General features: G+C 42.6%; 1 protein-coding gene across 10 annotated transcripts in view; it reads left to right on the top strand.

The window, feature by feature from the left end:
- Window positions 1–21560, top strand: part of APC (APC regulator of WNT signaling pathway) — a 128835-nt gene that overhangs the window by 23045 nt on the left and 84230 nt on the right. Inside the window, exon 1 of one of the 10 annotated variants that reach the window (XM_062189318.1) lies at window positions 12205–12273. The exons of the other annotated variants lie outside the window; for them this stretch is intronic. The gene's annotated coding sequence lies outside the window, so the exon portion shown is untranslated. Of the gene's footprint in view, window positions 1–12204; window positions 12274–21560 lie in introns of those variants that run through there. 10 annotated transcript variants of the gene reach the window in all.

The raw sequence follows: 21560 nt of genomic DNA, 5'->3' as shown, positions 1-21560 counted from the left end.
CACCGCGGCTCACTAGGCTAATCCTCCGCCTGCGGTGCCAGCACCCCGGGTTCTAGTCCTGGTCGGGGTGCCGGATTCTCTCCCGGTTGTTCCTCTTCCAGTCCAGCTCTCTGCTGTGGCCCGGAAGTGCAGAGGAGGATGGCCCAAGTCCTTGGGCCCTGCACCCGCATGGGAGACCAGGAGGAAGCACCTGGCTCTTGGTTTCGGGTCGGCACAGTGCACCGGCCATGGCGGCCATTTGGGGGGTGAACCAAGGGAAAAGGAAGACCTTTCTCTCTGTCTCTCTCACTGTCTAACTCTGCCTGTCAAAAAATAAAAATTAAAAAAAAAAAAAATCTCATGCAGAATATTGTCCTCAATACCAGAGCAGTGTTAGAAGAAAATTGTTTCAGAAGGAGGAAGAAAAGCCAACTTTCTTTAAAAAAAAAAAAAAAAAAAAAAAAAGATTAGAGAGGCAGAGAGAGAGAGAAATTAATCTTCCATCCACTGGTTCACTCCCCAAATGACCACAACGGCCAGAGCTGGGCCAATCTGAAGCCAAGAGCCAGGAACTTCTTCCAGGTCTCCCACGCAGGTACAGAGGGGCCCAAGCACTTGGGCCATCTTTCACTGCTTTCTCAGGCCATAGCAGGGAGCTAGATCAGAAGAGGAGCAGCCGGGTCTCCAGCTGTCACCCATATGGGATGCTGGCACTGCAGACTGTGGCTTTACCCACTACGCCACAGCGCCGGCCTCAAAAAGCCAACTTTCTAACTTCCTAGACAAGCAAGATTTTATGTAGAGTGTTTCTATGAAAAAGTGATTGATGGACCCTGCCAAATTGTGTGAGCACTGCAGAGGAGACTTTTTTTTTAAACGAACTTTGTGTTCTTTATTACAAAATAACACATATCAAGTCCCAAGTCTTTTATTGAGCAAATCTTAACTGCTTACTGCTTGCCTTGGTTAAATAGCCGACCTCCTTTGGAGAGAGTTTAGGAAAAAGCCTATATCATATTATGTGAGGTACAGACTGGCTTGTGATCAAGGTGCTTACTGATAGCTGACGTATATTGAGAAGTATTTGAATATAAAATATGTGAAATTGAGTTTAGTACAATTTTTAAATCTTACCCTCAGTGAAGGTTATGTGACACATCAAAAAATTCTGTCCAACCCTAGAGTACTTGGCAAAGAGCATTTAACTTATAAAGTATGATGTTTTATTTTTAAAAACTTTATATTGAAATAAAAAATCACCTTTATTAGACATTGACTTGATTTTCTTCTCCCTCTTTGAACATTATATTAAATATTCATTATAAACTTTTATTATTAGGTGACTCATTTTCCTAATCCTTAAAATAAATCTGTATGTTAGGTATTATTAGGAAGCAATCCAAGTGACCCAGAGTTTTCTGATTTGATTAACACAGTCCAGTAATTCTAGGTAGATTTGAAGTTTGAACTAATACTAGCATCCATTGATCTTGAGACATCCAGAAGTGAAACAGGAGTGCAGTCTCTACTCTGCCTTAATGTTTACAGTTCAGGGGCAGGCGTTCAGCCTTGTGGTCTGAATGCTAATTAAGTCACCTGCAACCCAATTGGAGTGCCTGCCTTCAGTTCCCAGCTCTGGTTCCTGACTGCAGCCTCCAGCTCATGCGGACCCTTCAAGGCAGCAGTGATAGTAGCTCATGTAACTGGTTTCCTAATACCCACATGGGAGTCCTGAGTGGAGCTCCTGGCTCCTGGCTTTGGCCTCACCCGTTGTTTAGGGCAGTAAACCAGCAGATTGGTGTGTTCTCTGTTTCTCAAATAAATGAATTGAAATTAAAAAAATAAAGTTTAGCATAAAGCAAGAGGAAGGGCAAACAGCCAGAAATAAAATAGTATAGTATTGGGCAATGCCTCTGCAGTTAGTAATAAAGAATGTTGAAAAAGTTGTTCTAGTTTTCCCACTCTAAGTAAGAGTTTGGAGATAGTGCTATTAGAATAGAAGACCCAGTGTTTAGGTTTCAAGCTCTAGTAAATAAACACCATTATTAGGAACTATAGTTATTATTTCATGTACACTAAATTTTGTTTTAATATCAGTTAAAATTGTTTTCCTATATCAGTTCTGATATATTTCACAGTCCAATTCATGTGTTATAAACTGGTAAATCATATATTAAGTAATCTAGGCACTTCATGACATTTCGTGTTAATGCAGTGTTAATTTTTAATTCTGTTTTCCTAGGACAAAAGTCTTAAAAAAAAAAAAAAACTCATTCTGTGTGCTCTTCTTTTCTTGAAATCACTCTGACACCCTAAACATTTGATGCTGTTGTTGTGAGCTTAAGTCCATGAGTTCTTTATTGTTAAAATGATAGCTTTATGAATATGGTTTATAAAGTTATATTGTAAAATTATACCTTTGGGAACAATCATGTAACTTTTATATATTAGGTAAAGATCAAAGTTTAAAGGGGCCAGTGTTGTGATATAGTGGATTGGGCCTCTGCCTGTGGCACCAGTATCCTATATGGGCACGAGTTCAAGTCCCAGCTGCTCCACTTTCTATCCAGCTCCCTGCTAATGGCCTGGGAAAGCAGTGGAGGATGGCCTAAGTGCTTGGGCCCCTGCACCTATGTGGGAGACCTGTAGGAAGCTCCTGACTGCTGGCTTCAGATCAGCCCAGCTCTGGCTGGTACAGCCATTTGGTGAGTGAACCAGCGGACGGAAGACCCCTCTCTCTTTAACTCTGCCTCTCAAATAAATAAATAAATCTTTCTAAAAAATATTTAAAAAGACATACTTTAAAAAATACATAGGCAAGCATAAAATCTTGTTTTAAATATTTACTTTTTTAACAAAATCAGAACTTAAAAAATTGCTTGAGACACAGAGTAGGCTCCCATCTGCTGGTTCACTCCCCAAGTATCCACAGGGGGCCAGGCCAGGACTAGAGCCAGGACCCAGGAACACAGTCCAAGTTTTCCATGTAGGAGGCAGAAACCCAGTTGCTTGAGCCATCACCACTGCTTTCCAGGGTCTGCATTAACGGGAAACTGGAGCAGGAGTCATAGCTGGAAATCCAGCCCAGGCATGCCAGTATGGGATGTGAGTATCTTAACTGTTAGGCTAAATGAAATGCCAGAATTTTTCTCTTTCCTAAAGAAAAGATAATTGAAAACATTGTGGGCTGTGAAACTAGAGTTTTGCCAAGTTAGGACATTTTAAGAATTTATTTATTAAAATTTCTTATTTCTGTACAAATATTTGAATCTTATTAATTGAATAAAATGATTGCCAAAGGCCATTTGGTTTTTCATCTTATTGACGGCATAAAATTAATAAATAACTGGGGTAGTCCTTTTGTGCAGAGATCAAGGTGTTTGCCTGTTACATCTGTGTACCTGGTTCTAGTCCCAGCTCCACTTCTGATTCTAGCTTCCTGCTAACACACATCCTGGGAGGCTGCAATGATGGCTCAAGTAGTTGGGTTCCTGCCGCGCAGGTGGGAGACTGAGATTAAGTTCCTGGCTCCTTGCTTTGGCCTGGTCCAGCCCTGGCTGTTGGAAACATTTGGGAAGTCAACCAAAGGATGGGAAGGCTCTGTCCCTTGCTTTTCAAGTAAACAGCTTAAAATTTTTAAAAGAAAGTAACTGTGTTATAAAAATTTTCAAAATGACATTAAATAAATAGAATAGATGATTTTTGGAGGCATGTTTTCCAGCTGAAAAGGTTTTTCGGTATTACATTTAGTTATGAATGAATAATGGTTTGCATACTATTTCTGATTATTTCTCTTCTGGTCCAGTTAGTGTTTGTGAACTAGTCATATTTGGAACATTTACATACTTTCATTGTCTGTAGAAGCTGTGTATTTTTTAACCTAACCTAATGGACAAGGCTGAAATCTCTACCCTGAAAAATTACTAAATATTCTTCAGGTCTACTTTGTCTTTGAAGCTTTTCTTGATTAGCTAGTCAGAAACTATCTGATTTTTTCCATTCTTCAAGAATATGTTGCTTTGTCATAAAACTCTTGGGATACCTGTGTTAGTCACCTCCCAAATTATAAATTGATGTCTTATGCATTATATCATCTACATTCATTTATGACCAGAAAGCACTAAACTCTTTGTTTAATCATTTATTAGAGAGACAGAGATAAGAAGACAGAGCTGTGATGACTGGCTCACTCCCCAAATACCCACAGTGGCTGAGGTCAGGCCAGACAGGAGCCAGGAGCCAGGAACCCAATCCATGTTTTCCATGTGGATGGCCGGACCTAACCACCCAAGCCCTCATCTGCTGCCCCCCAAAGTGTACATCAATAGAAAGCTGGAGTCAGGAGCAGAACTGGGACTTGAACCCAGGCACTCTGATACGGGATGTGGGTGTCCCAACCAGCAGCTTAACCACTAGACCAAACGCCCATCCCCAAGCACTGTTGAAGGTGCGAGGGAATGGGGTCAGTGCTGTGGGTGGCGCAGCTGGTTAGCACACAGCCTGAAGCACTGACATCATATATGGGTTCCAGTTCAAGTTCTACTACTTCACTTCCTGACCAGCTCTCTGCTAATGCACCCGGGAACACAGTGGAGTGTGGCCCACGTGTTTGGGCTCCTGCACCCATGTGGGAGACTCAGATGAAGCTCCTGGCTCCTAGCCAGAAAATTTTTGCTTCTACCACTGGCCCAGCCCTGGCTGTTGTGGCAATTTGGGGAGTGAACCGGTGGATGGGAGATATCTTCTTTCCCTCTCTCTCCCTCTCTCTCCCTCTCCCTCTCTGTCCCTTTCCTTCTCTCTCTCTTCCTCTTCCTCTTTTTCTCTTTCAAATAAGTAAATTTTTAAATTTTTTAAAAATACGAGGGAAATAGCATTTGAGGAGAGTCTAGGTTACTATGGAATTAATGTTTCAGTTTGGGAAACCATGATGAGAGAAACAAAATTAAATAAATATATAGATAGAACTTTTTAGATCTCCAATGCCAAAGTTACAAAACATCGCGAAGTTGTAGATGGTTTGAGGACAGCACCAGTGTTGGTAAGGTGGTCTTGCAAGGTATCTTGGGAGACAGGACGTGCATGTTGAAACCTTTGGGGATTTGGGAGCAGAGTTTTACCAAGGAATGAGAGAGGAATGGGGACAGGTAGAGGTGTTGAGGGCAGGAGCTAGATTGTGCAGTGTAAGGCAAGGTAACAAATTTTAAAATTTATTCTCATTTCGTTGGGAAGCCAGTGAATGATTTGAAGTTTTAAGTTCTCTTGTGATTACATTGGGTCTATCTGGGATAATCTTCCCATTTTGAAGATCAGCTAATTAATTACCTTAATTATATTTGCCAAGTTCCTTTTTCACATAATTGTGGTATATTCACTAAAGCAGTACCCAGGGCAGGCAAGTTACGGCCTCCTACAGGGTCTGGAGTTTTAACAAAATACTTCATTTCAGCCCTTGCTCTACTATTAGCCTATGAGAACATCTTCATTGAAAGTCTTTTGTACTTAATTTAAAATCATTCCTTAAACTCATGTTAATGCCAAAAATACTGGATGTTCACCATTAAATATTAGATGAAATCAAGTGTGGACTCCACCCTTGAGATTTTTGTAGTCAGGATCAGTAACGGAGTAACACATGCCATAACAGAGATAACAGTAGATAACAGAATGCAAATTCTGAAACTGTTTCATTCACCATTGTGGTGTGGTGGGCAGATTAATCGCTGAAAGATGTGCCTTATTCTCCAAAACCTGTGAATACGTTAGATTATCTGACCGAGTGGAATTAAGGTACCAGGCATTGGAATGATTATTAAAAGTCTAACGTAAGGGTCTTTAAAGTGGCTCCTTAAGAGTGAAAGAGGGTATAAGAAAATAAGGGAGAAGGAGGTACCACAGTAGCAGCAAAGTCAGAGTCCTGCAGGGTGAAGGTCCAGCCCACCATTGCCAGCTGAGAAGGTGGAGAGAGGGGGCTGTGAGCACAGAGCTGTATCTGTCTCTAGGACAAGGACACAGACTGTCCTGTAGAGCCTCCAGGATGCTCTGTTTGGACTATTGGACTACAGAATGATAAGATACTAAATTTGTGCTACTTAAAGCCACTAAATTTGTGGTAATTTATTGTGGCAACCACAGCCAAATTAATACACTTAGGAAGTATTTTACTGGAGGAACACTGATTAACATGCCCTTTAGGGCACTCTGTGATTAACCTCCAAACCTTCTGGATTCCACTGTCAACAGTGGGAGGCCATGGAATGTTCTTGAACAGGAGTGTAAGAAACTATTTTGATGTCTGCTGATGAGAGAGGAAAGAGATTGACGGATAAAAACTAAGACTCTGGGGCCGACACTCTGGTATGCAGGTAAAGTCGCTGCTTGTAGTGCCAGAATCCCGTATGGGTGACAGTTCAAGTTCCAGCTGCTCCACTTCCAATTCAACTCTCTGTTATGGCCTGGGAAAGCAGTGGAAGATGGCCCAAATCCTTAGTTCCCTTCACCCACGTGGGAGACCAGGAAGAAGCACTGTGTTTCTGGCTTCGAATCAGCCCAGCTCTGGGCTGTTGTGGTCATTTGAGGAGTGAACCAGTAGACTGAAGACCTCTCTCTTCCTCTCTTCCTCTCTTCTCTCTTCTCTCTTCTCTCTTCTCTCTTCTCTCTTCTCTCTCCTCTCTCTCTGCCTCTAACTCTGCCTTTCAAATAAATAAATCTTAGAAAGAAAAACTAAGATTAGTTATTGTTGCTAGGAACACTTCTTTTGAGACTTACCCCGTGAGGTAACACAATATGCAGACGGGTCTGGCTTGCAGAAAACCGTGAGTGTATATACAGAACTGCCTTTGCCACATTTCACCTCCTTCCCAGAAAAGTCTTCACAGTCAGTTTCTCCTTGGGAATCTGGCTGGTTTTATTCTCTTATATTTTTCATCATACTTTGACCAAGTTACACATCTAAAACTGGAAAAATTCTAGATGAATCTGAGCTCTATTTGATGACTTAACACCTATAGGAGTGGTTTTTCAACAACATACTTGTTTTTTTTTTTTAACTTTTATTTAATAAATATAAATTTCCAAAGTACAGCTTATGGATTAACAATGCCCCCCCCCCCCGCCGCCCCCGCCACCGCCGCCGCCGCGCATAACTTCCCTCCTATCTCCTGCTCCCTCTCCTATTCCATTCACATCAAAATTCATTTTCAATTATCTTTATATACAGAAGATCAATTTAGTATATATTAAGTAAAGATTCCAACTGTTTGCACTCACACAGAAGCACAAGGTGTAAAGTACTGTTTGAGTACTAGTTATAGCATTAATTCACATTGTACAACACATTAAGAACAGAGATCCTACATGAGGAGTAAGTGCACAGTGACTCCTGTTGTTGACTTAACAAATTGACACTCTTGTTTATGGCGTCAGTAATCTCCCTAGGCTCTAGTCATGAGTTGCCAAGGCTATGCAAGCCTTTTGAGTTCGCTGACTCTGATCATATTTAGACAAGGTCATAGTCAAAGTGGAAGTTCTCTCCTCCCTTCAGAGAAAGGTACTTCCTTCTTTGATGGCCCGTTCTTTCCACTGGGATCTCAGAGATCTTTCATTTAGGTGTTGTTTTGGTTGTTATTGTTGTTGTTTGTTTGTTTTTGTTTTTTGCCAGAGCGTCTTGGCTTTCCATGCCTACAATACTCTCATGGGCTCTTGAGCCATATCCGAATGCCTTAAGGGCTGATTCTGAGGCCAGAGTGCTTCAACAACATACTTGTTACTTTTAAAGAATAAAACTTTTCTAGGCCTGCGTTGTGACATATAGTAGGTTAAGCCAGGATCCCATTTGGGTTCTGGTTTGAGTCCCAGCTGCTCCACTTTCCTGCCAGTGTGCCTGGGAGAGCAGCAGAGGATGGCCTGAGTGGGCCCCTGCACCTACATGGGAGAACCAGAAGAAACTCCTGGCTCCTGGCTTCAGCCTGGCCTAGCTCCTGTCATTACAGCCATTTGGGGAGTGAACCAGTGGATGGAAGATCTCTTTCTTTCCTTCCTTCTCTTTCTCTATACTTCTGCTTTCAAATAAATAAATTTTTTTTTTTGACATGCAGAGTGGACAGTGAGAGACAGAGAGAGAAAGGTCTTCCTTTACCATTGGTTCATCCTCCAATGGCCGCTACGGCCGACGCACTGCGGCCGGCACACCACGCTGATCCAAAGCCAGGAGCCAGGTGCTTCTCCTGGTCTCCCATGGGGTGCAGGGCCCAAGCACTTGGGCCATCCTCCACTGTACTCCCTGGCCACAGCAGAGAGCTGGACTGGAAGAGGGGCAACTGGGACAGAATCCAGTGCCCTGACTGGGACTAGAACCTGGTGTACTGGCGTCACAGGCGGAGGATTAGCCTATTGAGCCACGGCACTAGCCCAAATAAATAAATCTTAAAAAAAAACTTTGATCTCCTTATAGGTATAAATCTGTCTCAGGTTTTCAGTAAAGAGAAAGAATTAAGTTTATCAGTAAAGTATAAGTCAATGAAGGCAGATGAAGAAACCACTAATTTTAATTCAGTGTTTTTAACTTAAATTAATTTTTTATTTGAGTGTCATAGTTACACAAAGAGTAGGAGAGACAAAGAGAGAAAGATCTTCCATCTGCTAGTTCATTCTCCAGATGGCCACAACAGCCAGGGCTGGGCCAGGCTGAAGCCAGGAGTTTCTTTCAGGTCTCCCACATGGGTGGCAGGGAAACAAGCACTTGGGCCATTTTCTGCTGCTTTTTCCAGGCCATTATTAGCTGGGTGCTGGATTGGAGGTAGAGCAGCCGAGACTAGAACCAGCACCCCTATGGGATGCTGGCATCACAGGCGGCAGCCTTACCTGCTGCACCATAACTCTAGCCCCTGTGTTCCCAATTTTTTAAATTAAAGTCTTAAGTTAGACAAAATGGGTCTTGTGAAAAATGGAATGCTAGATTTTAGACATTAAGGATTTTATTAATCCTATTTTGTCAGTCTTTTTATTTTTTTTTAAAGCCGAAAGAGATTCAGAAGGCTTTTAAAAAGTGAATTATGTATTCATATTTATGAAGTTTTCTTTTAGAGTTGATCATAATGAACACTGATATTTGAAATAGAGTGTGTTTGTTAGTACAACCCTAAAACAACCTTAATATAAAATTTACTTCATTGTGATCAGAAATATCTTTAGTACATAGATATGTAGGGCGTAAATGGCTAGATGTTTGCTTAATTACGGATAACGTGTGCAAACCTGTGAACACAAGTTCAGTTAAGACTTCATTGTATTCAAATATGGCCCAGTATATTTTGATTGTATATTTTTTATTTATTTATTTTTTGGACAGAGTTAGACAGTGAGAGAGAGAGACAGAGAGAAAGGTCTTCCTTTTTTCTGTTGGTTCCTTTTTTCTGTTGGCGCACTGTAACCAGCGTGCTGCACTGATCCAAAGCCAGGAGCCAGGTGCTTCCTCCTGGTCTCCCATGCGAGTGCAGGGCCCAAGGACTTGGGCCATCCTCCACTGCACTCCTGGGCCACAGCAGAGAGCTGGACTGGAAGAGGAGCAACCGGGACAGGATCCGGCGCCCCAACCGTGACTAGAACTTGGGGTGCCGGCGCCTTGGGCAGAGGATTAGCCAGGTGAGCCACGGTGCCGGTGATTGTATATATATATATATATTTTTTTTTTTTTTTGACAGGCAGAGTGGACAGTGAGAGAGAGAGACAGAGAGAAAGGTCTTCCTTTTTGCCGTTGGTTCACCCTCCAATGGCCGCCGCGGTAGGCGGCGCACTGTGACCAGCATGCTGTGCTGATCCGATGGCAGGAGCCAGGTGCTTCTCCTGGTCTCCCATGGGGTGCAGGGCCCAAGCACTTGGGCCATCCCCCACTGCACTCCCTGGCCACAGCAGAGAGCTGGCCTGGAAGAAGGGCAACCGGGACAGGATTGGTGCCCCGACCAGGACTAGAACCCGGTGTGCCGGCACCGCAAGGTGGAGGATTAGTCTGTTGAGCCGCGGCGCCGGCCTAATTGTATATTTATTTGAAAGAGTTTCACAGAGAAGAGGCAGAGAGAGATAGATCTTCCATCCCCTGGTTCACTCTCCAATTGGCTGCAACAGCCGGAGCTGTGCCGATCAGGAGCCAGGAGCTTCTTCCCATGCAGGGGTAGGGCCCCAAGGAACCTGGGCCATCTTCTGCTTTCCCAGGCCATAGCAGAGAGCTGGATCAGAAGTGGAGCAGCCTGAACTTAAATTGGTGTCCATATGGGATGGACAGCGCCGGCCCCTGAATTTATTTTTAAACATAGGACTCAAAGCACACTTCTGTGGAAGTACTAAGGAAACTGGTTTGAACAATCTTAGTAATTCAGTTGACATCATTATAAAATGTCAAGTTTTTAGATTGTTCTGGTTTTGTATTTGAGGCATGGTGGTTAATGAACATGTAATGGTCATATAACTTTCTGTAAAACTTTGTTGTTTAAATTAATAACTGATTTCTACAACATAGCTAGTAAAAAATTAGACAAATAGTTTGGCTACAAACTGGCTTACCACATAATAGCTTGAGCCATTGTTTGGGTCAAGAGTGACAGACTTAATTGTATCTTACAATCTAAGAAGTAATATATTTTGGGGAGTTTTTGAAATGTATTCTTTGTTTTGAAAGGAACTTTTTCTTTCTGGAAGTTCTGGCTCTGAGAAATGATCTAGTCTGAATTTGTCACAAGTAATCAGTGACTGTATAAATAATTAAGTCCTGTGCTGTGAGTCATGCACTTGAAGAAGGATTCCGAAAGCCTTTTGTAAAATGAATTCATTCTCATCAGAGATTGAGGATACAGTCAGATTGATTTACATATTTCCTTATTTCAAATATGAAGGGAAATTGCTTCTAATGTATTTAGACTTTAGAATATTGTTTCTTTTTTTAAAAAAATTTATTATTTATGATTTGAAAGAGCTACCAGAGAGAGAGAAGGATAGGCAGAGAGGGAGAGTGGTCTTCATCCACTGATTGACTCCCCAGCTGGCTTCAACAGCTGGAGCCGTGCCGATCCGCAGCCAGGAGCCAGGAGCCTCCTCTGGGTCTCCCACCCAGGTGCAGGGGCCCAAGCACTTCCCAGGCCATAGCAGAAAGCTGGATCAGAAGTGGAGCAGCCGGGACTCAAACCAGTGTCCATATGGGATGCTGGCACTGCAGGTGGCGGCTTTACCTGCTATGCCACAGGGTCACCTACTAGAATATTGTGTTTGTAATTAACTACAGTATTATTTGGTCAGTGTTGAAGTCATTCATTTGTTTATTCAACACATCTTTAAGACGTATTTGCTACACACGCATGCCAGGCATTATAACAGAGACTAATTTAAAAAAAATCCAGAAACCCAAAAGAGAAGCAGAAATCACCCTATAACCTTACCTTCCAAGGATTGCCCCTATGAACTGCCTCAAATATGCTAATAGCTTCTTTTCATATATTAGAGAAATTTAGAATAGAGAGTAGTAAACGTCCCTCATTTAAAACCCTGAGAGTAGTAAACATACCTCATTTAAAACCCTGGAGCCTGGTATCTTAAATTTAAATAGATACTGTAATCTCCTCCACCCCCCCATCCACCCCCATCCATCTACCCCCCCCCCCAATCAGGGTTTAACCTCTTGGGGATGTGGATTTGCCCCCCTGATTTGTAAATTAGTCCTGTAAGTGCACGTGGTTACTTCGGGATGGGCTGTAGAATTTGCACTGAGGTGTTCCAGGTCAGCCTCAGTTGATGACTAACAGATTGACTGTGTGAGGATCTGAAAGCTCCCGCGTGGGAGCGCGCTGTTCCCTTCTGGAAGGGCGCAGACTGTCGCCGAGGTGGAGGGACCCAGGCCGTGTGGCTCCGGGTCCTGACCACGGCCTTTCTGGGAACTGTGTTTGTAATTCACGCATCATTCGCGTGACTAACACGTCAGTGACTTCCAATAGAAAATTACTCACTGTAATTATTTAACAGAAGTGTAGGCTGCAGACATGTCCGTCCTGGCACAGGAGATGTCCTTTATCACTGCCACCCCACCCCCATCACGGGGCGCCCGGGAGGCCTGCGCGGCAGGGCGGGTCCGAGCCGAGCAGAGCGAGCGGCCCGGCCGTGGAGTCCGTGGACGCGTCTCCGGGCGCTCCGCTCCGCGGCCGGCTGCCGATTGGCTGCGCGCGGGCACACGTGACCGACATGTGGCTGTATTGGCGCAGCCCGCCCGGGTGCCGCTGGAGACGGAATGGAGGTGCTGCCGGGCTTGGAGATGGGGTAGGTGCGGGAGCCGCGGTGGCCAGGCAGGCTGCGGGGGAGGGGAGCCGCGTCCCCTCGCCTGCCTGAGAGCGCTGGCCTGGCCGCGGCCGTGGCTGCGCCTAGCGGGGAGGGGGCGCAGGGGCGTCGCCCCCACCCCCCTGCTGCAGGGGGATGGATTTCCTGCGCCTGCATCCAGGGTTTTGACAGAAGAGGAAGGGGGAGGGGGAGAAGTTGAGGGGAGTCCGCTGGCTTTGAAGCTGGAAGGGTTTTGTTTTCCGGCTGCCTGTTGACCGAGTAGTGTGGATAGCAGTATCTAAGGAGACGGTGGAGGACGACAAAGAATGGAGCACATTCATGGCGAGGAGCGCAGGCTCCAGCCCTCTGGAAGGCTGCTTTCCTCCTGGCCCAAGGACGCATGCAGTGGTAGCCAAGAGGGGACACAAAGCTGCTGCTGATGGCTGACTGCAGTGCAGCCAGTGCAAGGGGCTGCTGGGCTGGGGAAGGGCAGGGCGCAGGCTTCGCGCCTGGAGGCGTTTGGGGTCGGCTGGTGAGGTCTTGGTCGCCAGGAGTGTGCTGCCTCTTACAGAACGTCCAAGTGGACTCAGATAGCGGTGCCTTTGTTAGTCAGGAAATGCAGCGTCGTGGCTTCTTGCGGATGACTGCAGCATTGCTTTCCCTGTCAGGCTGCAGAGGAATAAGAAACCTTGCAGCAGATGCTGGGGCAGAAGGCCATTTACCAGAGCCGTCGTGGATCGCTGCGGCCTGAATAGGAAGAACATTGTGCCTTCTTTTTTACAGTAGGCAAGAGGCCAGGTTATGAGTGATGTGACAGGGGAACGTGTAGGACACTTTGATTCTGTGTCACAAAAGAGATGCTCAGATTTTTGACTTAACATAAATCCTGTAGGAAACCTTAATAAATTATGTATGAAATAGTGAATCTTCTTTGTTGGTAGTAGCTTTTATGCCATTAATTAGGTCATTCAAGAGCAAATCATTTTATAATGCAAATTTCTTTGTGAAAAATAATGACAAGTTTTCATAACCCTAGTATCTAAAATCTGAATTAAGTAATTTTATATATCTCTTGGCTACTTTAAATATCACTGAATGACCTACAGGCAAATATTTTAAATAAAACACTATAGCTTTTTTTTAAGAATGTGTTTCTGTTTAGTGAATACTTTTGATGTGAAATGTTTTTCATTGTACTTATTTACCCCTTTGTTTAAATGTCTAAAAAAAGGTGTGTTTTCAAATTGAGTGTAGTTTTAAATACCAGTCTTTATGCATATTCATGGGAACCAGCCTGCCATGCCACCCTACTCCCTGAAGGAGGATGGCAGGGGCTTTGCAAAGCCCTCCACATCAGTGACAGTGCCTCTTACATAGCATTTGTGGAGTAGAAAGTCTAAAGAGAACTTACAGTTTTGTTTCAGTAACTTTTTCAAGATAATAAGGAATTGGACTTGAATAAATAGAACCATAAATTGTTAATTGATTTTACTATAAATTGTTAATAATTCTACTCTTTTAAAAAAATTTCTGTTTTACTGATTACCTCATGATAGATCTTGGGAATAACAGTACTTAGGGTCTGTTTTAAATCTGAGAGAAACTTGACTAGAATTAAAAGATGTCACCTTGAAACTCCAAATGAAATTTGATAACTAATACTATTCAAGTCCTTGAATCTCTATTAGTATAATTCCTGAGAATTTGCAAAATTCTTATTTTTACATAAGTTAATTTTTTACCATTTAAGCAGCTCAGTGTTGCATTATTTTCATTCTAAATGTTAAAATACTCCTAATCAGATATCTTGTGCCTTTATCCAGAGTCATGTATTGTATAAGAATGTGAAGAACTTAGCTTTTCTATTTTATTTTAATCCTGTAAAACTATTTTATAATGCTGCTTACTACCTAGAAAAATAATATATAACAGAAATGATTTGAAAAGCAATGGGAAAAAATTTAAAAAGAATTTTAAAAAAGCAGTGGAAATCAGTGACAAATCACTCATCAAAAAAAAAACCTACTTGGTAGTAGATTTTTAACTACAGAATGTTTTATAAAATACTGGTTAGCTAAGCAAATAGAGAGGCAGCAGTTTTCATAATACTCCTAAATTTACTTCTTTTTATTTATTTTTTTATTTATTTTTTAAATTTTATGACAGGCAGAGTGGACAGTGAGAGAGAGAGACAGAGAGAAAGGTCTTCCTTTTTGCCGTTGGTTCACCCTCCAATGGCCGCCGCGGTAGGCGCGCTGCTGTCAGCTCACCGCGCTGATCCGATGGCAGGAGCCAGGTGCTTCTCCTGGTCTCCCATGCGGGTGCAGGGCCCAAGCACTTGGGCCATCCTCCACTGCACTCCCTGGCCACAGCAGAGAGCTGGCCTGGAAAAGGAGCAACCAGGACAGGATCGGTGCCCCGACCAGGACTAGAACCTGGTGTGCCGGCGCCGCAAGGCGGAGGATTAGCCTATTGAGCCGTGGTGCCGGCCCTAAATTTACTTTTAAAAAGTCATCTTATTAATCACATGAGTACTTTTGAATAGAATAACAGTAGACTGAGATATTTTTCCAAATAAGAATTAGGGGCAGATATTGTGGCACAGAGGGTTAACCTACCATGTGGCATCTGGCATCCCGTTTGGGCCTGGATCAAGACCCACTTCTGCTTCTGACCAGCTCCCTGCTAATGCATGTGTGAAGCAGCAGAAGATGGCCCAAGTTCTTGGGTTCCAGCCACCCATATGGGAGACCTGAATGGAGTTCCTAGCTCCAGTCTTCAACCTTTTCTAGCCCTGACTGTTGTGGACATTTGGGGAGTGAACAGTGGATGGATGGTATCTCTCTGTCTCTTCCTCTCTGTCACTCGCCCTTGAAATAAATAAATCTTTAAAGAAATTAAGAAGTAAAGAACTAAAGACATGTTGATTTTATTCTTTACATATATAAAATAATCTATGCTTGAGCTGTTGGCTTTAGGAGTCTTTGAAATTATCTGTTGTTAATTGACTTTAGCCAGAATTGTGTGATTAAGGAATTCAAGTTAAATATTCATAAGTATACTTTATGAATGGAGTCAGAGCTATTGATGTTTTTCAGTTGCATTAATTGTTCAGTAGATTTCTTTATTAAAGAAAGAGACAGAAGCTGGTAGAGGGAGTTCCCATCCTCTGATTCACTCCCTGAATGCCTACAGGAGTTAGAACTGGCCAGGCTGAAGCCGAAAGCCAGGAATTCAGTCAGTCTCCCATGTCAGTGGCAGGAGCCCCATTACTTGAGCCATTACTCTGCCTCCCCAGGTCTGCATTAGCAAGAAACCGGAGTCAGGAGCCAGAGCTGGGTATCGAATCCAGATACTCCAGTAAGGGACACGGGCTTCTCAGCTATTAGGCCAAATGTCCATCCCACTCAGTGGGGATTTGTTTTACCATTGTTTCCCATTTTGTACTGTAGCTACTTTCACACAATTTAATCCTTTTTTATATAAATTTAAATAAATGTCTTCTTCAGTTTTGATTTCCATCTTTTTTTGTGTGTTAGAGTGTGAGTAAAACCTGTCTGCACAAGCACATAAGATGGGATGCTGCATTATGATTTAGAAAAGATGAATAATACTTGAGGAATTACATTCACTATATTTTTGAATACTTACTAAATGGCAGGATGCTGAAGAGTCAAAGAAAATGTGGAAAATAACCTCTAAGAAACTTGTGATAGAACTAGTTGAAGTTGTATTGCAAAGCAACGCTGATTGCTTTGATTACTCTTAGGATCTTTAAAGTTTATACAATATAAAATATCTTCCAATTCAGAGGAGTATGATGGATTGGTGTTTGAAGCACTGTGCCTTTGCATAAAATTTGCCTGGAATCACATATATTTTGAAAAGTTAATTACTTTTGAAGTATGTGCACTGAGAAGGTAATTGAAGTGATTTCTACACCTTTTTGCTCTAACAGTCAGTGATACAGGTCTGGGTCTTCACAGGTTAACTGTTACAAGTAAAGGTATGCCAGCCCTTGTTTGGTGTAGGGGGCATCTCGTGTTCTCAGAAATCATTTTTGTAAAGCAAATCATGGCATCGTGAGTCTGCACATGGCAGCCTTCTTCCCTTTGTTCCTTGACCACTTCTGATTCCCTTATGCGCACACTCAGATGTATTCTTAAATACGCATGAATTCTTGTGAAGTGCTTAGCATCATTTGTATGTCTGTTTTTGTACAGTTTGTGAAGTTTTCAAAAAGTTTTTAATGATAAAATATAAGAGTCAACATTCCTAACCATTTTTAAAAGTACAATTCTGTGGCATTAAATATCTTCGCAGGGCAGGTTTTGTGGCACCACGGGTTAAGCTGCTGCCTGGGATAACCACATCTCGTATCAGAGTGCCAGTTCTAGTCTCAGCTACTCCATTTCCAGTCCAGCTTCCTAATGCATCTACAGGTAGTAGATGATAGCTCAAATGCTTGGGCCCCTGCCATCCATTTGGGAGACCTGAATGGAGTTCCTAGCTCCATGCTTTGGCCTTGGCCAGCACTGACTGTCGCTGACATTTGTAAAGTATACCAGCAGATGGAAGACCCTCTCTGTGTGTGTCTCTGTCTCTCTGTCGCTGTGCCTTTCAAGTAGATGAAAATAAATAAACTTTTAAAAAATACATTCACCTTGATCTGCAGCCATCATTACCATCCCATTTCCAGAACGGTTTAGTCTTCCCCAGCTGAAATTCTGTATGCATTGAACAGTAACTCCCCATTTCTCCGTCCCTAATTCCTGGCAGTCACCACAACACTTTCTCTCCTCTGCATTTTCTTTTACTTTAGTTTTGTTTGAAAGCCAGCGCCAGGTATTGAACCCAGGTATTTCAGTTTGGGATGAAGTCTAAATAGTGTCTTCACTGGTGTCTGAAGTCTAAATGCTTACCCCTACGTCTTTGTGAATGTGACTACTCTAGGAACCTCATCGTATAAGAAGAATCATAAAGTATTTATCCATTTGTGACTGGCTTATTTCATTTAGCATAATGTCTTAAAGTGCATCCATATTACAGCATGTGTCAGAATTTCCTTTTGAAGGCTAATATTCCATTTCATATTTATATCACATTTTGTTTATCCCTTGATCTATCAAGGACTCTTCTGTTGCTTCCATCTTTTCTGTGGTTTCTTTTTTCGATTGTGAATAATGCTCCTGTGTATTTGCTATAGGAATCCAATCTTGAGGCCCTGCTTTTGCCGTTCTAAGTGCCCAAGACTGTGTTTTGTTTTGTTCTGACATGTTTTTGTCTGTTTGAGAGACAGAGAGAGAGGGAGAGACAGAGAGTACTCCTATCTGCAGATTCACTCCCCGAATGCCTGCAGTGGTGTGGCTGAGCCTGGGCCAAAGCCAGGAGGCACAATCCAGGTCCTACCATGTGGGTTGCAGGAGCCCAGTCACTTGAGCCAAAACCTGCTGCCTCACAGAGTGTGCATTGTCAGGAAGGCGGAGTCAGGAGTGTGGAGCCAGATTAAACCTGGGTACTCTGATATGGGAAAGGGGCATTTCAGTCACTAGGTTAGCTGCCCACTCCTTCCTTCTATGTTTGTATGCTTAGAATTTCTATGATTTTTGAATGTTTTAAACTTGATACTGTTTTAAAGTTCTGTCTGTTTTATGTCCATCTAGTGTGTGATGCTAACTCTGCTTTGTAGTATTCTGTTATCTGTCCCTGTTCCTTCAGTGAAGATCCTAGTTTTTACCACAAACACTGATGTGGTATGTACATACTCATATGAGACTGCTTATGGATAATGGATTTTACCACAGCTTAGTGGCTTAAACAACAGACATTGTTGTTTCAGAGTTTCTGTGGGGAAAAATTCAGGAGTTGAGTGGCTTGGCTTTGGATCTCTTGTAGCTGCAGCCCCAGTGCCAGCCAGCGCTGCGGTCATTGGAAGGGCCTGGCTAGACTGTGGGATCCAGTTCTAACACAGCTCACCCACACGGTGTCAGTGTCTCACTGGCCACTGGCAGGGGCCCTGAGTCCCCAACACATGGGCCTCTGCGTGTCTTCATGGTGGCCGTCTTCCCCCAGCCACCGCAGCAAGAGGGAAGCACCATCCTGTCCACTGTATCCGTCCTATTAGAAACGAGTCATCACGTCCTGCCCACACAAGATAGTCAGATTCCACCTGTGGACTGAGTGGAGTCAGAGAATTTGTGGACATATTTTAAGATCTTACATGCACCAGTGAGATTGCACTGGAATTTATCCCTAGGAAGGATAAATTGTTTCTGCTACTGTGTCATGAGTTCCACAAACACATTGTTTAAAGCAACCAAAATTTATTTTCTTACAGACTTGCTTCAGAAATCTGAAGTGGATTTTCACTGGGCCGAAGTCAGGCCATCAACAGCTCTGTTTTCCTCCACAACCTCTAGGGAAGAAACCATTTCCTTGTTTTGTTGTGGCTTCTCAAAGCCACCTGCTTTGCTTGGCTTGTGGGGCCTTTCTCCATCTTCCGTGCTCCCAACATGCTGACTGCCTGATCTGACCCTCTGCTTCTGGTGCCGTGTAGCCTGCTCTGGCCTCCTTGTTAAAAGAACCCTGGTGATTACCTTAGGTTTACCCAGGGGTCCTGGAGAGCCTGTTCCTTAATCACATCTGCAAAGTCATTAGCCATACTCATGGTTGTGGGATTGGGATGCGGACATCTTTGTAGGGCCATTATTATGTTTACTGTGGGCAAACACATAGAGTTCTTTATCTTTTTAAGCTGAAGCTTTTTTTTTTTTTACAGGTATTTATGCTTTTGTGAATGAATGTTACTTTCTTGTGGTAAATTTTTTTAAAAGATTTATTTATTTATTTGAAAGTCAGAGTTAGAGAGAGGGGAGAGGCAGAGATCTTCCATTGCTGATTCACTCTCCAGATGGCCGCAACAGCCAGGGCTGGGCCCATTAGGAGCCAGGAGCTTCTTCCAGGTCTCACACATGGGTGAGGGGCTCAAGGACTTGGGCCATCTTCCGCTGCTTTCCCAGGCACATTAGCAGGGAGCTGGATCAGAAGTGGAGCAGTCAGGATTTGAACTGGCACCCATATGGGATGCTGGCATTGTAGACACAGCTTAACCTAATGCCACAGTGCTGACCCTTGTGGTAAATCTAATTTTTCATCATCAGATTTGTTTAAAGTAGTTTAATGTATCAATTGCTTTTTTTTTTTTTTTTTTTTTTTTTTTTTTGACAAAGTTAGTGAGAGAGAGAGAGAGACAGAGAGAAAGGTCTTCCTTTCCGTTGGTTCACTCCCCAAATGGCCGCTACGGCCGGCATGCTGCACCGATCCAAAACCAGGAGCCAGGTGCTTCTCCTGGTCTCCCATGGGGTGCAGGGCCCAAGGACTTGGGCCATCCTCCACTGCACTCCCTGGCCACAGCAGAGAGCTGGCCTGGAAGAGGGGCAACCGGGACAGAATCCGGCGCCGCGACCGGGACTAGAACCCAGTGTGCCGGCGCCGCAAGGCGGAGGATTAGCCTATTAAGCCACGGCGCCAGCCGAGACATATAAAGGATTAAACTATATATTCCTGGAATAACCTCAGCCTGGTTCTGCTGTAGTTTCTTTACTTTGTACCATTATATCTGTTCCTGATGTTTTGTTTAGAAGTTTTAAATCTGTATTTGTGAATTATATTAGCCGATAATTAATTTTTGCAAACATTCATTGACTTTTATGATTTGATTAATCTGTTCAAATGCATTGTAGAAATTTCCTGTTTTTCTGTTCTTAAGGAGTTTAAGATTGGCATGATTTCATTGTTAAAAGTTTGGTTGAAGGTGTCTGAAAAACCATACTAGAACAGGTTGGACCATAGTAGCACATAGTGATTGGTGCCTCCTTTTTTTTTTTTTTTTTGTTTCTACCTTTTAAAAAATTTAACACTGGCCTCATTATTTGAATGCCAATACAGTATTCTACAACATGGATGTAACCTATTTAAAAGTAGTTGTACTTTTATACCAAATCAAAGCTTCGCACTTGTTTGAAGTAACTTAGTAACTTGAGAACCTAGTGTATTTGCTGCTAGTCTAGTAAGAGATGCCATCACTTCAGAGAACTTTAGTTCTCTCTGTGCCTTATAATCATTAACAGGTAGAGTAAAATAAACACGGGTGGCAAGTGTTTGTCACAGGCATTGTCACCTTTGGCACACCAGCATCCTGTATCCAAGTGCCTGGTTGAAGGTACTGGTTCTGCTGTATCCAATCCAGTTTCCTGCTAATGCAGACCCTGGGAGGCAGCAGATGTTAGCTCATGTCAGGTACTTGGGTTCATGCAGCCTACATGGTAAAGCCAGATATATTTCCAGGCTACTGGCCCCAGCTTGGCGCAACCCTGACTATTGCAGGAATCTGAGGAGTGAACCATCAATGGGAGATCTCTTTCCATCTCTGTCTCTCCTTTTCTGCTTTTCAAATAAAGCAAAAGTAAAAAAATTAAAATGTCCCATGCCACCATAATACCCTTCTTGGAAGAGGCTATATGGCATTTAAATGTCATTAGTTAAAAGACAAAACTGTTCATCATTACAGTGCAGTGAGTTTTAAACATTGAAATTTCTGTTCTTTTTTTTTTTTTTCCAGTTTATCCTAGTGTGTAGAATGAGGAATAAATGCAAATTCTTTTTCCTCATGGCTGTTCCTCTTCCCAACACTGCTTATTTAAAGTCAGTCTTTGCTCAGGTATTTGAGATGCTCCCTTTTTCATACATTAAATTTATATGTTTACTTCCAGACTTTAAAAGATTTTTGGAAATCATATGTAGAGTCTTTCCTCCCATTTCATCTCTCTAGTTTCTCTTTGGACATATAAATAAAAGATTTCTGTATATTCTGTATTCTACTATATTACTACATTATCTTATAATAATATTTAGTTAATTCTTTTGGGTTGCTGAGATATATAATTTTATGCCAATAATATTCCTTTCTAATTTTATTTATTAATTTGATTGTATTGACTAGTTTTACTTTTTAATTTGATTTGCTGACCAGTGTTATGAACAATAGAATGTTAAAATATGGGCCTTCCCTGACTTTATGACTGTATCTGCTGTTTCCAACTTAAGTAGACTGCTGGCTTGGAAGCCATGTTAAAGAAGTATTCTTTTTTATTTAGTATTTTCAACAAAAATGGGTCTTGGATTCGCAAATGTCTTTTCATCACTTTTGGCATGGTCATGTAACTTGTTTTCTGTGTAAATCTATTAATACGTTGAATGATGGAACTGATTTTCTAATGTCATCGTAAATC

Source organism: Lepus europaeus, chromosome 4 (assembly GCF_033115175.1).
Source record: "Lepus europaeus isolate LE1 chromosome 4, mLepTim1.pri, whole genome shotgun sequence".
Lineage (NCBI taxonomy): Eukaryota > Metazoa > Chordata > Mammalia > Lagomorpha > Leporidae > Lepus > Lepus europaeus.
The sequence above is the reverse complement of the archived record's forward strand: the minus strand, read 5'-3'. Positions and strand labels throughout refer to the sequence as shown.